The sequence below is a fragment of the Schistocerca gregaria genome, chromosome 2, assembly GCF_023897955.1.
Source record: "Schistocerca gregaria isolate iqSchGreg1 chromosome 2, iqSchGreg1.2, whole genome shotgun sequence".
NCBI classification, from domain to species: domain Eukaryota; kingdom Metazoa; phylum Arthropoda; class Insecta; order Orthoptera; family Acrididae; genus Schistocerca; species Schistocerca gregaria.
In genome coordinates this window covers 687,843,767-687,859,068 of record NC_064921.1, presented here as the reverse complement: position 1 = coordinate 687,859,068, position 15,302 = coordinate 687,843,767, and the positions used below count along the sequence as shown (strand labels likewise).

Genomic DNA, 15,302 nt, shown 5'->3' with positions numbered 1-15,302 from the left:
GAGCAGGCAGAGTTATTTAAGAAGTCATTCTTACCGCGCACCGTACGCGACTGGAACGGGAAGAAAACCCAACTTGCGGTATCATGGTGAGTGCCCTCTTCCATGCACTGCACACTGCTTTGATCTTTGCACAGCAAGTATATTGACGTATAACGGAATATCCTTCATCGATTTTGAACTGGGAATAGTCTCATTAAGCACTATTACCTACTGCATCTGTGACGTGACACTGATAAAAGTTTCAGCTGTTTACTCTTTGGAAACAGTCTTGTTATTTGTAGCCAATATCGTTCAGTTCACTCATTTCGACCTGTCTAAAAGTGCCTTCGAAACAAAGGAATTTCTTCATGTATTTTTCGCGCAAGGAAACATACCGGAAACAGCAACTTTCTGTCAAACTTAAGGTAAGTCAGTAAGCGTTTTTAAATGCTAACAGTCACACGTATTGAGTTGCATGTGAGGAATTCGCGTTTGCTTTTCATGACAATTTTCCTTGATCGTACGGTTCGAATGGCGACAACAATTAATGTTATCCGTTAGATCTCCATCTGACAGAAGCACACGAAGAATAGGAATTACGAGAAAAGGCGTCCCCACAAATTTGTCTTAGAGGGCGTCGACATTCCAAAATTGTCATTTTTTGTGTAAAAGGGTCTGTGAGTTTGAATACGTGTCATACCCCAAGAACTACATTTTGCAAGAGATAGGCCAACACAAGACATGTTATATTACAAAGCCGGCTGCGGTGGCCGTGCGGTTCTAGGCGCTACAGTCCGGAATCGCGGGACTGCTACGGTCGCAGGTTCGAATCCTGCCTCGGGCATGGATGTGTGTGATGTCCTTAGGTTAGTTAGGTTTAAGTAGTTCTAAGTTCTAGGGGACTGATGACCTAAGATGTTAAGTCCCATAGTGCTCAGAGCCATTTGAACCATATATTCCAAAGGACACATAGTTACCATCTTAATGTTATTTGTGTGTATATTACTACGATGACTAAGAAGTACGCTTGATGTCATTAGTAGGACATCTTTTTATGTTATTGCTAGGATTACTGATGTCAAATTTTTTTTATCTTAATGTTTTAAATCAACGCCCAATAAGAATTCATAAAAATGAACAAATTAGGGAACGAAAGTACCATTCACGAAGGACATTTTTATTTAAATATCGATAATGTTGCGCTAACATTGAACTGTCATTAACTAGTATTTCTCAGACCTGAAGAATCAGTAAACTTTGAAAACGCTTATGTGTGTTTCAGAAATATTTTAACAAACTTTGGGTGTTTCATTTTTTACACCAAAATAGCAATAAAATGCACATAAACAAAAGATAAACGTATAAATGCTTCATTTTTGAGTTGTTATGAGTTTTTCAGACCATTACATTCAAGGTAGTCTCCAACCAACAACTAAAATTTATTCTGTTAGATAATCAATCGATAGTAACGGTTAAAGTCAATCTGTTGATGTCCTTAGTGTATCCTCGTTGGTGATTTGTTGCTACGGACACATATTTATGTTTGAGATTTGTGGTCGTTTGGGATATATTTGTCTTGGACGTCTCATATGTATGAGACAGTAGTACTGAAGTACATGGTAGAAATATCCATCCTTCGCAGCTGTTTATCATAGCACTGCTGAGACAGTACTCACAGCGTGACAGACTAAGGAGTACCGGAAGGGTAATTAATCTGTCTGTATCATCTACATCTACATTTACATCTATGTTCTACGAACCACTGTGAAATGCATGGCAGAGGGTATGTAGGAGTTATTTGTTTTTGTTTTTTTTTTTTTTTTTTTTTTTTTTTTTTTTTTGCGTTCCATTCACGTATGGAGCGCAGGAAGAATGATTGTTTAAATGTCTCTGTGCTGACTGTAATTAAGCTAATCTTTCGTCACGATCTCTAAGTGAGCGATACGTAGGGGGCTGTAATATGTTGCTAGAGTCATCATTTAAAGCCGCTTATTGAAAATACGTTAGCAGACTTTCTCGTGACAGTTTCCGTCTATTTCAAGAGCATTCCAGTTCAGTTCTTTCATAATCTTTGTGACACTTTCTCACTGGTCAAACAAACCCGTGACTATTCGTGCTGACCGGCCGAAGTGGCCGTGCGGTTTTAGGCGCTGCAGTCTGGAACCGCGAGACCGCTACGGTCTCATGTTCGCACCTTCCTCGGGCATGAATGTGTGTGATGTCCTTAAGTTAGTTAGGTTTAAGTAGTTATAAGTTCTAGGGGACTAATGACCTCAGACGTTGATTCCCATAGCGTTCAGAGCCATTTGAACTATTCGTGCTGCTTTTCTCGGTATACGTTCAAAATCCCCTGCTGGTCTCATTTGATATGGGTCCCACACATTGGAGGAAGGTTTCAGGATGTGTCGGACGAGTGATTTGTAAGGAAACTCCTTCGTAGACTGATTACATGTCTCTGGTATTCTACCAATAACCCGATCCGACTGAGGCTATTTGATAGTGCCATTTCATGCCCCTAGAAAGCGTTACATCCAGGTATTTGTATGAGTTTGTAGATTACAACTGTGACTCACTGATATTATTATATGCATAGGTTACTATGAAACTTGCTAGCAGATTAAAACTGTGTGCCGGACCGAGACTCGAACTCGGGACCTTTGCCTTTCGCCGACAAGTGCTCTACTAACTGAGCTACCCAAGCACGACTGAACGCGCAGTCCTCACAGCTTTACTTCTGCCAGTACCTCCTCTCCTACCTTCCAAACTGCAGGTTCGCAGGAGAGCTTCTGTAAAGTTAGGAAGGTAGGAGACTAGGTTCTGGCAGAAGTAAAGCTATGAGGACGGGTCCGTGAGTCGTGCTTGGGTAGCTCAGTTGGTAGAGTACTTGTCCGCGAAGGTCCCGAGTTCGAGTCTCGGTCCGCCACACAGTTTTAATCTGCCAGGAAGTTTCATGTCAGTGCACACTCCGCTGCAGAGTGAAAATATCATTCTGCATAGGTTACTATGTTTTATTCGCTTTACGAAGGTTGCATTTATGAACTTTTAAAGCGTCTTTTTACGACTTTGAAATCTCATCAAGGTCTGACTGAATATTTGTACAGCTTCGTTCAGACGGTGCTTTATTATAGATAACTGCAACGTCTGCTAAAAGTCTGAGTTTACTATTAATAATGTCCATAAGATCATTAATACTAAACATTGACAGCAAGGGACCCAACACACTTCCCTGGACTACACCCGAAGTTACTTTTACACCTGTTAATGATTCTCCATCAAAGATTACATCTGCGTCCTCCCTACCAAGGAATCATCAACCAGTCACAAATTTCGCCTGATATTTTTGATAATAAGCGTAGTTATGTATTGAGTCAAATGCTTTTCGGAAATCGAGAAATACTGCATCTGCCTGACTGCATTGATCCGTGGCTTTCAGCCTTCTGTACTAGCAAGTTCTTTTTGCTACCATTCACCGACGATAGAGGAGGTTTTGCAAATGATTTCTTGCATAGATTTACAATTTTCTTTTTATACCATCAGTCTTGTTTACAGGTAAAGACACATTTTGTAGAGAAGGAATAGCAAATTTCACAGCAATTATTGCGACCATATAAAAATCCTTATGATACAGTACAGACTACGCCCCAGCAGGATTTCAAGATTAATATTTTGGCTAGAATTGTAGGCGATTATCTGAAATGTACAAAGGTAATAATTACGTTTTAATCATCATCTCAATAAAAAAAATTAGACTGTAGTCATGAAGCTGGGTGAAAGTCTTTCTCTACACATAATTTTTCACGTTTTTCCCAATGATGGATGATGAGCTGGTGGAGACTTTATTTGTAGATGTCTGCATTTTGGCTCTCTATGGGACGTTTGAAACTATATTCCATCCAAACAGGCTCGGGACGGCCCGGCGGTACTGACCGGCCTCCATGTCATTCCCAGCTCCTAGGCGTCACTGGAGGCGGATAGTGAGCGGCATGTGGTCAGCACACTGCTCCCCTGGCCGTGGTCAGTTTTCGTGACCGGAGACGCTACTTTTCAGTCAAGTAGCTCCTCAGTTGGCCTCACAAGGGCTGAGTGCACCCCGCTTGCCAACAACGCTTGGCAAAACGGACGGTCACTTATCCAAATTCTAGCCCAGCCCGACAGCGCTTAACTTCGGTGATCTAACGGGAACCGTTGTTAACACTGCGTAAAGGCCGTCGGCCGTAACGAAACGTTCTACCTCGAAAGTCGTCTCGTCATCAGCCTGCAAATGCCTGCCACAGGTTGGTTGTTTTGGTGGAAGAGACCAGATAGCGAGGTCATCGGTCTCACTGGATTAGGGAATGATGGGGAAGGAAGTCGGCCGTGCCCTTTCACAGGAACCATCCGGGCATTTGCCTTAAGCGATTAAGGGAAATCACGGGAAACCTAAATCAGGATGGCTGGATTGAACCTTCGCCCTCCCAAATGCGATTTGAGTGTTCTAACCACTGCGCCACCTCACTCGGTACCTGCCACACAAAGGTTTACTTAGCCTCCTGTAAACAAGTTCTTTCCCCTGAGGGGACTAAAAACTCTTTTGTGAGTACGTGCGTGGAGACTGTTGTGCCCCAAGCTGTTATAGTACTTCTTGATTTCCTATACTGCAATTTTACTGTCTGACTACATCTTTTCTCGCACTTACTTTCTAGGACTGTTAAGCTGCTGAGAACCTAGCTTTCTAGCAGGGCGTCGAGTATGGTTGCTCCCGTTTTGTTCCTTCTGTACACTGCATATTTCGGTTAATTTATGTCCAGTTCTCACATACTGGCTTGATCTCTACCTTTTCACGGTGTTTCTTAGAATGTGCATGACGTGCGGGAAACGTTGCTCAATATACAGCAAGTTAGCTAGACCATACGGGACGTCGGTAGGTACCTGTTTGGTGTTAGCCCCCTGACCACACACGGATCGCAGTATTGATGCCCGAACTATCTCCTTCCCCTGCATCCCGAGAAGTAGGTGCATGTCCATTTGGGGCCACTGGGACTCCAGGCACCGGCCATCTTGTCAAGTGGCCTTCGCTCTGGCTGGATGCATCCGTTGGAAGAGCCTTTGTTCAGAGTAGGTGGCACCATGGTGGTTATTTGGCGTCATGGCACGAGTTATCAGTCAGTTGTAGGGGGGCCCAGGCTGTCTCTTCAGACATACTGCCGATGGATACTACCCTAGGAAATTTCTTTCATTGGCTACGTCACGGGAAGAAAACAAAACGAAACAACTTGTAGTTATTCCTCTCAGCTCATGGTTTCCACCTAAGCCAATGGAGTGTCCTCTCTCCTGCTAAACCAATTATTTTTGCGAAGAATGTTGGAAACGCATTCTCTCTTCCCTTGGCAAATTTCGGAGCGGCCCCACCTTAATTGGGACAGCAAATCCTATCCATTCCCGGGCGTTGCTTTCTTATAAACAACAAAGTGGTGTATCTGTTTTAATCACACCCCGTAAGATCCTCAACATGGTACAGGGTGCAGATAAACAAAGAAGCGAACACTTGGAGAGATGAGGAATCCACTTCATATGTAGTGCAGGTCGAGACCTGCCAGACAGCAAGGTACACACTGGCGCATTCATCCTCGCGTATGTTACCCCTGCAATGTGAAGCTGTGTTGTCCACCCCCAAACACGGTGTTTACTTTGGGCATATGTCTTCCATACGAGCCGATCTGTGAAGAATGTGTCCAGCTACGTAATGAAAATTCAGCTTGTGCCCTACCACCTGATTATGTCAACTGCGGGGACGACCGCTTTCCCTGATTCCTAAAGTGTGCTAACCTACTTAGGGAACGAAAAGTCCAGGAATTGGTCACAGGTCACTTCTCTTATTCTTTTAGTTCAGAAAAATATAATCAGCAGAACTTGGTGTGTTTGCTCCTTCAACTTCGATATCCGACAGTCGCGCAAACAATCTGGACCATGGGTCCTACGGCACTCTTTAGGAAGCACTGATTGCACCTGCTGGGAGCAGCAGCGTCGTCCTCTGGTGCCTATCAGTGGCAGGGTTCCCTGTTGGGGACTCTCTCCCCGAAAATCCATGGGTCAGATAACCGACGCAAGCCTCACAGGGATCTCGACTGCTAAAAGATGTGCAGGAGAAGAAGAAGAAAACTAGGGAGGAAGCTACTCCAGTGCCAGATCACCCCACATTTTCAGACTGTGAAGTAATGCTCGTTGATGTTGTTCCACCCCCCTCGTGATAGCAGTTGTGAGGCATGACCTGTCCTGGCCCCTTCACGTGTGACCAAGGCACTTTCAGTGTGATGTTCCAGAAGAACTGCAGTGGATATTATTGTTACCTACCAGAACAATGACTTCAAATTTATCATCTTGTTCTGCAATCTTTGTTCAAGAAACACACTTCACTGATGACCATTCCTTGTCACCTCCCAATCGACCGTTAACACATTGGGCACTTTGAAGAGCCAAGTTACAGTTGTATACCTGTCATGTCACCTTCGCCCCAACTCTGTCAGACTGAATCGACGAGCTTGTCAGAGATGTCTCCGAAACGATCACCCATGCTGTTCGAACTGCTAATCCCCTTTCTTCAGGTCCCCTTCGCCACGGAGCAATGCCATGGCGGACCAAACTCATTGCAGTAACTATTCAGGATCGTTGAAGGTCCCCGAAACATATCAAGTGACATCCTTTACAGAGCAGCTTTTCACTAAAGATCGGTGTCTAACTAAACACAGTAAGGAATTCTGGGAACAATGTGTCTCCTCCTTGGGAGCACATGCCACTTCGTCCCAAATGTAGGCCGCCAGAGATCAACAACTGTTTGGAGTCTCTTCATGAGGATATTTGTACCTATTTATCGGTCTATCTCAACTCATTTTGACCCTCTTTGCGACAGCTTTGGCGTCCTGTTCTTACCTGGCTACCTTTTGAACGTATAAATAACAAGCTGAAGACATATCACTATCCTTCACCCCCGTCATGCCAAATTATACAGTGAACTTTTTACAGACTGAGAACTGCTTCAGGCTCGTGACTTCGCACACGATGTGACTCCAGGTCCTGATTCGATTTATAATTAGATGATCCGACATTTGATTGTTACTCAACGACTCAATCTACTCAGGCTCTCCAACCATATTTGGAGAGAAATTGTTTTTCCTTCGCAATGGCGAGATAGTATACTCATCCTACTCCTTAAACCCGGAAAAATCGCAACGTTCATCGACAGCTACTGACCGATCACCTTCGTAACCATGCTAGGTTCTCGAATCAGGTCCAAGCCTTTTGTCTCCAATCCGTTTGGTTCTGGGACGGACAATCCACAGACGACCATCTGGTTAGCTTGGAAACAACAGTCATGACAGGCTTTTTCTATAGGTCAACATCTCACTGTAGTTTTTTTTACCTATGTAAGGGATATGGCACCACTTGGCGCAGTCATGTTTAACTGCTTTCTTGCTTACACCTCTTGGGATGCAGATCGAGCTACTCTCCTCCTTATTTATGGTACCCTGCTCTTATCCCTATTGACCTGTCGTTGCAAGGTTTATGGCTCACTGTCTTTTTGAGCTTTGAAACTGTTGGAGCCAGTCCATCATCGTGGCGTAAGACTGGCCACTGAGACCTTCCAGGCTACTCCCGCAGACAGTGTCCTTACCCAAATGGGTATCTTCCCACTTCAGTTTGTAACCTCCCCCTCACTTATCGACCTTAATGACAGTGAAAAATCAAACCGCGTGTGCCCAATGGAAATTTGGGAAAAGCAATCGTCACCGAAGTTAATCTGTCGGTAAAGAGGGAGGAAAGGGTTACATCTAAATGAAAGGAAAAATGCAAATGAAACTGGAGGAAATTAATTTTGAAAAGGGGTAAAGTTAATAAAGAAAGTAAATGTGCGGCCGTTACGTTAACTATTAACTAGCGGTAATTAGATATTCGAGATTTGGGGGAAATTACGGTCGCCAGTCCTATGTACAGTTACTATAGGAACTGAAAAAGAAAGGTTATTACACATATAATTAGCACTACAAGCGTGGCAACTGAAGGTTCACACGTGTAGTGTGAAAACTGAAAGTTTGTCAGAAATAATAAATTTCGCTACACTCTGACTTAATTTAGCAAAAGAATTAATAAAACCGGAAAACTGAAAGTTAATTTAGTTGTTGTTGTTGTTGTTGTTGTTGTGGTCTTCAGTCCTGGGACTGGTTTGATGCAGCTCTCCATGCTAATCTGTCCTGTGCAAGCTTCTTCATCTCCCAGTACCTACAGCAACCTACATCCTTCTGAATCTGCTTAGTGTATTCATCTCTTGGTCTCCCTCCGCGAATTTTACCCTCCACGCTGCCCTCCAATGCTAAATTTGTGATCGCTTGATGCCTCAAAACATGTCATACCAACCGATCCCTTCTTCTTGTCAAGTTGTGCCACAAACTTCTCTTCTCCCCTATCGTATTCAATACCTCCTCATTAGTTACGTGATCTATCCACCTTATATTCAGCATTCTTCTGTAGCACCACATTTCGAAAGCTTCTATTCTCTTCTTGTCCAAACTAGTTATCGTCCATGTTTCACTTCCATACACGGCTACACTCCAAACAAATACTTTCAGAAATGACTTCCTGACACTTAAATCTATATTCGATGTTAACAAATTTCTCTTCTTCAGAAACGCTTTCCTTGCCATTGCCAGTCTAAATTTTATATCCTCTCTACATCGACCATCATCAGTTATTTTACTTCCTAAATAGCAAAACTCCTTTACTCTTTTAAGTGTCTCATTTCCTAATCTAATTCCCTCAGCATCACCCGATTTCATTTGACTACATTCCATTATCTTCGTTTTGCTTTTGTTGATGTTCATCTTATATCCTCCTTTCAAGACACTGTCCATTCCGTTCAACTGCTCTTCCAGGTCCTTTGCTGTCTCTGACAAAATTACAATGTCATCGGCGTACCTCAAAGTTTTTACTTCTTCTCCATGAATTTTAATACCTGCTCCGAATTTTTCTTTTGTTTCCTTTACTGCTTGCCCAATATACAGAATGAATAACATCGGGGAGAGGCTACAACCATGTCTCACTCCTTTCCCAACCACTGCTTCCCTTTCATGCCCCTCGACTATTATGACTGCCATCTGGTTTCTGTACAAATTGGAAATAGCCTTTCGCTCCCTGTATTTTACCCCTGCCACCTTCAGAATTTGAAAGAGAGTATTCCAGTCAACATTCTCAAAACCTTTCTCCAAGCCTACAAATGCTAGAAACGTAGGTTTGTCTTTTCTTAATCTTTCTTCTAAGATAAGTCGTAAGGTCAGTATTGCCTCACGTTTTCCAACATTTCTACGGTATCCAAACTGATCCTCCCCGAGGTCCGCATCTACCAGTTTTTCCATTCGTCTGTAAAGAATTCGCGTTAGTATTTTGCAGCTGTGACTTATTAAACTGATAGATCGGTAATTTTCACATCTGTCAGCACTTGCTTTCTTTGGGATTGGAATTATTATATTCTTCTTGAAATCTGAGGGTATTTCGCCTCTCTCATACATCTTCCTCACCAGCTGGTAGAGTTTTGTCATGGCTGGCTCTCGCAAGGCCGTCAGTAGTTCTAATGGAATGTTGTCTACTCCCGGGGCCTCGTTTCGACTCAGGTCTTTCAGTGCTCTGTCAAACTCTTCACGCAGTATCTTATCTCCCATTTCGTCTTCATCTACATCCTCTTCCATTTCCATAATATTGTACTCAAGTACATCGCCCTTGTATAAACCCTCTATATACTCCTTCCACCTTTCTGCTTTCCCTTCTTTGCTTAGAACTGGGTTTCCATTTGAGCTCTTGATATTCATACACTTGGTTCTCTTCTCTCCAAAGGTCTCTTTAATTTTCCTGTAGGCAGTATCTATCTTACCCCTAGTGAGATAAGCCTCTACATCCTTACATTTGTCATCTAGCCATCCCTGGTTAGCCATTTTGCACTTCCTGTCAATCTCATTTTTGAGGGGTTTGTATTCCTTTTTGCCTGCTTCATTTATTGCGTTTTTATATTTTCTCCTTTCAACAATTAAATTCAATATTTCTTCTGTTACCCAAGGATTTCTACCAGCCCTCGTCTTTTTACCTACTTTATCCTCTGCTGCCTTCACTATTTCATCCCTCAGAGCTACCCATTCTTCATCTACTGTGCTTCTTTCCCCCATTCCTGTCAATTGTTCCCTTATGCTCTCCTTGAAACTCTGTACAACCTCTGGTTCTTTCAGCTTATCCAGATCCCATGTCCTTAAATTCCCACCTTTTTGCAGTTTCTTCAGTTTTAATCTACAGGTCATAACCAATAGATTGTGGTCAGAGTCCACATCTGCCCCTGGAAATGTCCTACAATTTAAAACCTGCTTCCTAAACCTCTGTCTTACCATTGTATAATCTATTTGATACCTTTTAGTATCTCCAAGATTCTTCCATGTATACAATCTTCTTTTGTGATTCTTGAACCAAGTGTTAGCTATGATTAAGTTATGCTCTGTGCAAAAATCTACCAGACGGCTTCCTCTTTCATTTCTTAGCCCCAATCCATATTTAGCCACTATGTTTACTTCTCTCCCTTTTCCTACTGACGAATTCCAGTCACCCATGACTATTAAATTTTCGTCTCCCTTCACTACCTGAATAACTTCTTTTATTTCATCATACATTTCATCAATTTCTTCATCACCTGCAGAGTTAGTTGGCATATAAACTTGTACTACTGCAGTAGGCATGGGCTTAACCCTGTATTCACCTGACCAAATGTCTTGTTCCTCCTGCCACCGAACTTCACTAATTCCCACTATATATAACTTCAACCTATCCATTTCCCTTTTTAAATTTTCTAACCTACCTGCCCGATTAAGGGATCTGACATTCCACGCTCCGATCCGTAGAACGTCAGTTTTCTTTCTCCTGATACCGACGTCCTCCTGAGTAGTCCCCGCCCGGAGATCCGAATGGGGGACTATTTTACCTCCAGAATATTTTACCCAAGAGGACGCCATCATCATTTAATCATAAAGTAAAGCTGCATGTCCTCGGGAAAAATTACGGCTGTAGTTTCCCCTTGCTTTCAGCCGTTGGCAGTACCAGCACAGCCATGCCGTTTTGGTTAATGTTGCAAGGCCAGATCAGGCAGTCATCCAGACTGTTGCTCCTGCAACTACTGAAAAGGCTGCTGCCCCTCTTCAGGAACCACATGTTTGTCTGGGCTCTCAACAGATACCCCTCCGTTGTGGTTGCACCTACGGTACGCCCATCCGTATCGCTGAGGCACGCAAGCCTCCCCACCAACGGCAAGGTCCATGGTTCATGGGACTGAAATTAATAGTGAGCTTTGTTTCTGAAGCACATCGAAATTCAGTCAAATACGGTTAGTCTTGGCATACCTCAACAATCATTCCAAAAGCTACTTGAATCCACGCAATTTAGAAATAAGAGATTTAACTTTGAACTTGAATTAAATGATTCTGAACAACTGACAATAGTAAAATTTAGTACGTACCTAGCTGAGCTGTAGTCACAGGTAAGCTACATATGGTAATCTAAGTATTGTAGCCAGCTATGAATAAGTTTAACTGAACTTTGAAATTAAAGCAGTGAAATGGAATAATATTACTTTAATGCTACCGTTTGAATTTCAACGACACTCGGGTTCATTCCGGAAAAGGAAGGGACTCTGCTTGATAATGCAATTGGGACAATGAGCAACAAATGTTCATGCTAAGTTGCTGTAGTTATAGTTACGAAAATGGAACAGTTTGAAAAGCTGAGGTCTGCCATACAGTTCTAATACTTTACGTGCTTCCAGTCTTCCTTGTTGGCTGATTGAACCTTTGAAGCCGTCGATCGAGGAGGTGGCGACAGTCACCCATTGTCGGCCGTCGCTGTTGCAGAAGCTGGATGTTGGCGCGCCTTCTTTTCGACACGGTCACCATGCGAAACGGGCTCTTGATGTGCGCCAGCTAATGCTTCCCGTCCGCGACACCGTGTCAGAAACGAACATAGAAAGTCGAGCGCAATTACATGCTGCCAAACCCCGAAAGCGCGGCAAATCGCGGGAGCGTCACACAACACACCTGCACCACTGCCCTCCTCCAGCCAGACTCCCTACTGCTCTCGCTCCACGCGGCCGAGTTCACACTACCAAAGATCCTAAACACTTTGGTTCTCCACACGACCTATCGATGTATTCGTTCGATAGCATAGTTTTCCCTAGGCCAGACCCAGCGTATAAATACAAATAATATTCACAAAACAAACCAATTATAAATCGACATAAATGCATACATATACAAATAGTAAAACAATTACAATATACAAAGACACAGAAATGTTATATCTTCAGGTAACAAAATAAGGAAAAAAATTTGCAGTGCAATAGATGGAAATAGGAGGATATGCATTTCCGGCGTTACAAGTTCATACGGCTCAAATTCTTGCTCATTAATGTGTTCGGCTTCCGATAATTTCCTAATCATTCAATTAATCAAACTATTTTTGCATATTAGATGCATCGTCCCCCTGATTCCTGTCCACGTGGAATTACCAGTTTGGATGTACCTCGAGGTCCTCTTCCGAGAATTCCCCAAAACATCGTTAGAATGTGCTCCCCTGCTTTTCCACAAACGTCTCTGGTTTGGTACTCAGACCACTAATTAGGACAGATCTGTTTCAAGGACTTAATGCTTCAGTCGCCTCCACGTCGCTGTTTGTTCCTCTCAGTTCTTCAGGGTATTGGGGTACTACCATCGTTTTCACGATGGCTCTAAAACCATATGCTTTTATATCTCTCGACAGTCGGGAATAACAATTGTTGTCGGGAACGTGTAGTGTTCCTCCAGCGGAGCCGATAGCCACTAATAGAGTCCTACGTTTTATTAAACAGATCTCCCGTCACTGCATTTTAATTTGTAGTGAATGAACAGTCTCTAGGTTATTGACTGATGCTACACTTGTTATCCTGTGGCACCTACTACGATACTACTGTGGTATATGCTTCTTATATTTATAACTTTCTCTCTGACCCTAGTCGTACGGCCTGCTTAGTTCTATTTTCAAGGTCCCATGTTATGTAGGAGCACTAGGGAATGAACTGGTGGACCATTCAGACTAGAGAAGCGATCTCTCGCCCAGCATTTGCCATAATGATCCCGGGAGTAGATTTACGGCTGGGCTGCAAATATGCTCTCACTCGGAGATGGAACAACATCTGGTGGGCTGCTGCACCCTATAATAAACTCCGCACCATCAGAGAGGCTACTTCTTCATAGCGCTCCTCCTCCCGCTCTTCCCGGAAGGAATGCACCATACTATGTCACCTTCACATTGCTCATACCAGATTAAGGCATAGTTTCCAGTAACGATCCACGTAGAATTCCCCCTACTGGCGTTCGGTAGTAGGATCCTGTGACAGTTTGCCCAATACGTGCACAAACTATTAGCCCCACACCATGGTAATTCCCCCCCCCCCCCCCCCCTACACTACAGAAAAAAGGAAGTCAGAATCATTTTGTACTTTCAACATTGCAGCCCAGTCACCGATCGTGATAATCTAATATATAAGAAACTATCAGCCAACTTCATTCAGGGCATGTCAGCAATAAGAAGTGTATCTACATCAACTGATAGGAACACCTACACACCTACTCGTCCATCTGTATACAGGATAACCGAGATTATTGCATTATGGCGTTTACATACTACAGTTTAGCTGTTTCATGTCCTATGTCATCTTTCATTAATAACGATGGGTACGTTATGCAGCATTCGTTGTGAAAGGGCCAATATATTCTAATAGTGTAAGTCGGGGTAGTGTGTTAGAACTTATATAAATCCATGCATATTTTGTTACATTTTAGTCATAACCTAGTGCAGAGGCTTTATGTTTAAGATTTTCAACCTTTCTATAACTTATTTGTTTTAAGATATAACTGCGTTGGTCTTTTATCTTTCACAGTCGTGGTCTGTTAGACATGCGCAGTGTTCCCCGTCATGTTGATTTGCAGCGCGTTATCTAGTCCTACTTAGTTTCACGTGAGCTCCCGATGCCCACCGCATGGCGTCTATAGAGACGAGGGGCGCGCCAGGGCTTAAGTCAAGTCTTGGTGTTGACTTAGTACTTATGAACCGCATTTTTAAAATGTGACTACGCCTGTTCAGGCTGTTTTAATTTTATTTCTAGACCATACCCTCTTAGACAAATTATAGATTCAGGTATATCTTCTGAAGAAGGCTCAGTTATTTGGACTGAAAGCTAGGTTAGGTTGGTTTCATTACCGCAGGCGAGGCTGATAGTTTCTTATATATTAGAATCATCTTGCCTGATGACGGTTGGGTCTTCGATTTTCCACGTGTTTTTACTGCTTGCTTTGCTCTTTTGCCTCAGGGCGTTAGTGATGCGCCCATAACTCGTCTATGCCGATTAGGCGTCTAAAGAAGTCTTCAGGATTGGTCTTACAAAGCTCCAAAATTTCCATCGCTATCTCGCTTCGGAGAGCTATTTGAATGGATGCGACCAGTAACGGAACTCAGGGGGCGGCGACCTTTGCCATGTTACAAATGTTGAAAACTCAAAATGAATAACTTTAACTTTTTCCACTGTCGCCTGTTGAGGTTTTGGTTAAGATGCAAGACTCACGGTAGGAACCGCGGTTTCAGATTCGCATCCAGTCTTCTAGATTTAGGTCTTCAGTACATTCCCTAAATTGGTTACGACGGCTACTTTAGAAATAACGCCGCCAATATCCTTGCTCTTCTTTGTCCAGTCTGAGCGTGTGCTGTGTCTGCAAATATCTCCTCATCATCAGAGCATTGAGTCCTAACCCAATTTTCATTCTTGTCAACAAATTTGAACAACAGAATGGGCTTATAGGGCACCGAAATGAGTTACTTTTGCTTCACGTGCTGCACCACTGTATGACAATTAGCAGAATCGTGTAGAATGTGGGGTTCTATGAGCAACAGAGGCGGGCGGGCAGAGGAAGTCAATCTAAACCGGCGATTGACAATTTTCACGCCAATGGAATAAAAGGAGTTTTATTGAGCGTCTTTTTTTATTTCATGCATTTTGGTGATTCATTACTTTCATGGAGCCTCACTGAAAGATGATTTAGTGATTTCCTTGATCGCTAATACTGTCAACGTAAGCACTTTATGTTGCAAACCGTAAAATGTTGTCGATGATTTTTGTTACTATCTTTTGAACGCACACTGTGATTCCAAACGTACTATATTTATCACTGCACGTGTTTCAGATATTAAAATGAAGTGGATGAAGCCGTATCCCTTTGAACAATGACTCCTTCAAACAT

General features: G+C 43.0%; 1 protein-coding gene across 1 annotated transcript in view; it reads left to right on the top strand.

The window, feature by feature from the left end:
* The first annotated feature begins 266 nt into the window (after nt 1–266).
* The window catches only part of LOC126334767 (ubiquitin-like modifier-activating enzyme 1), a 29,523-nt gene continuing 14,487 nt past the window's right edge, over nt 267–15,302 (top strand). Inside the window, exon 1 of the mRNA XM_049997346.1 lies at nt 267–404. The gene's annotated coding sequence lies outside the window, so the exon portion shown is untranslated. The remainder of the gene's footprint in view (nt 405–15,302) is intronic.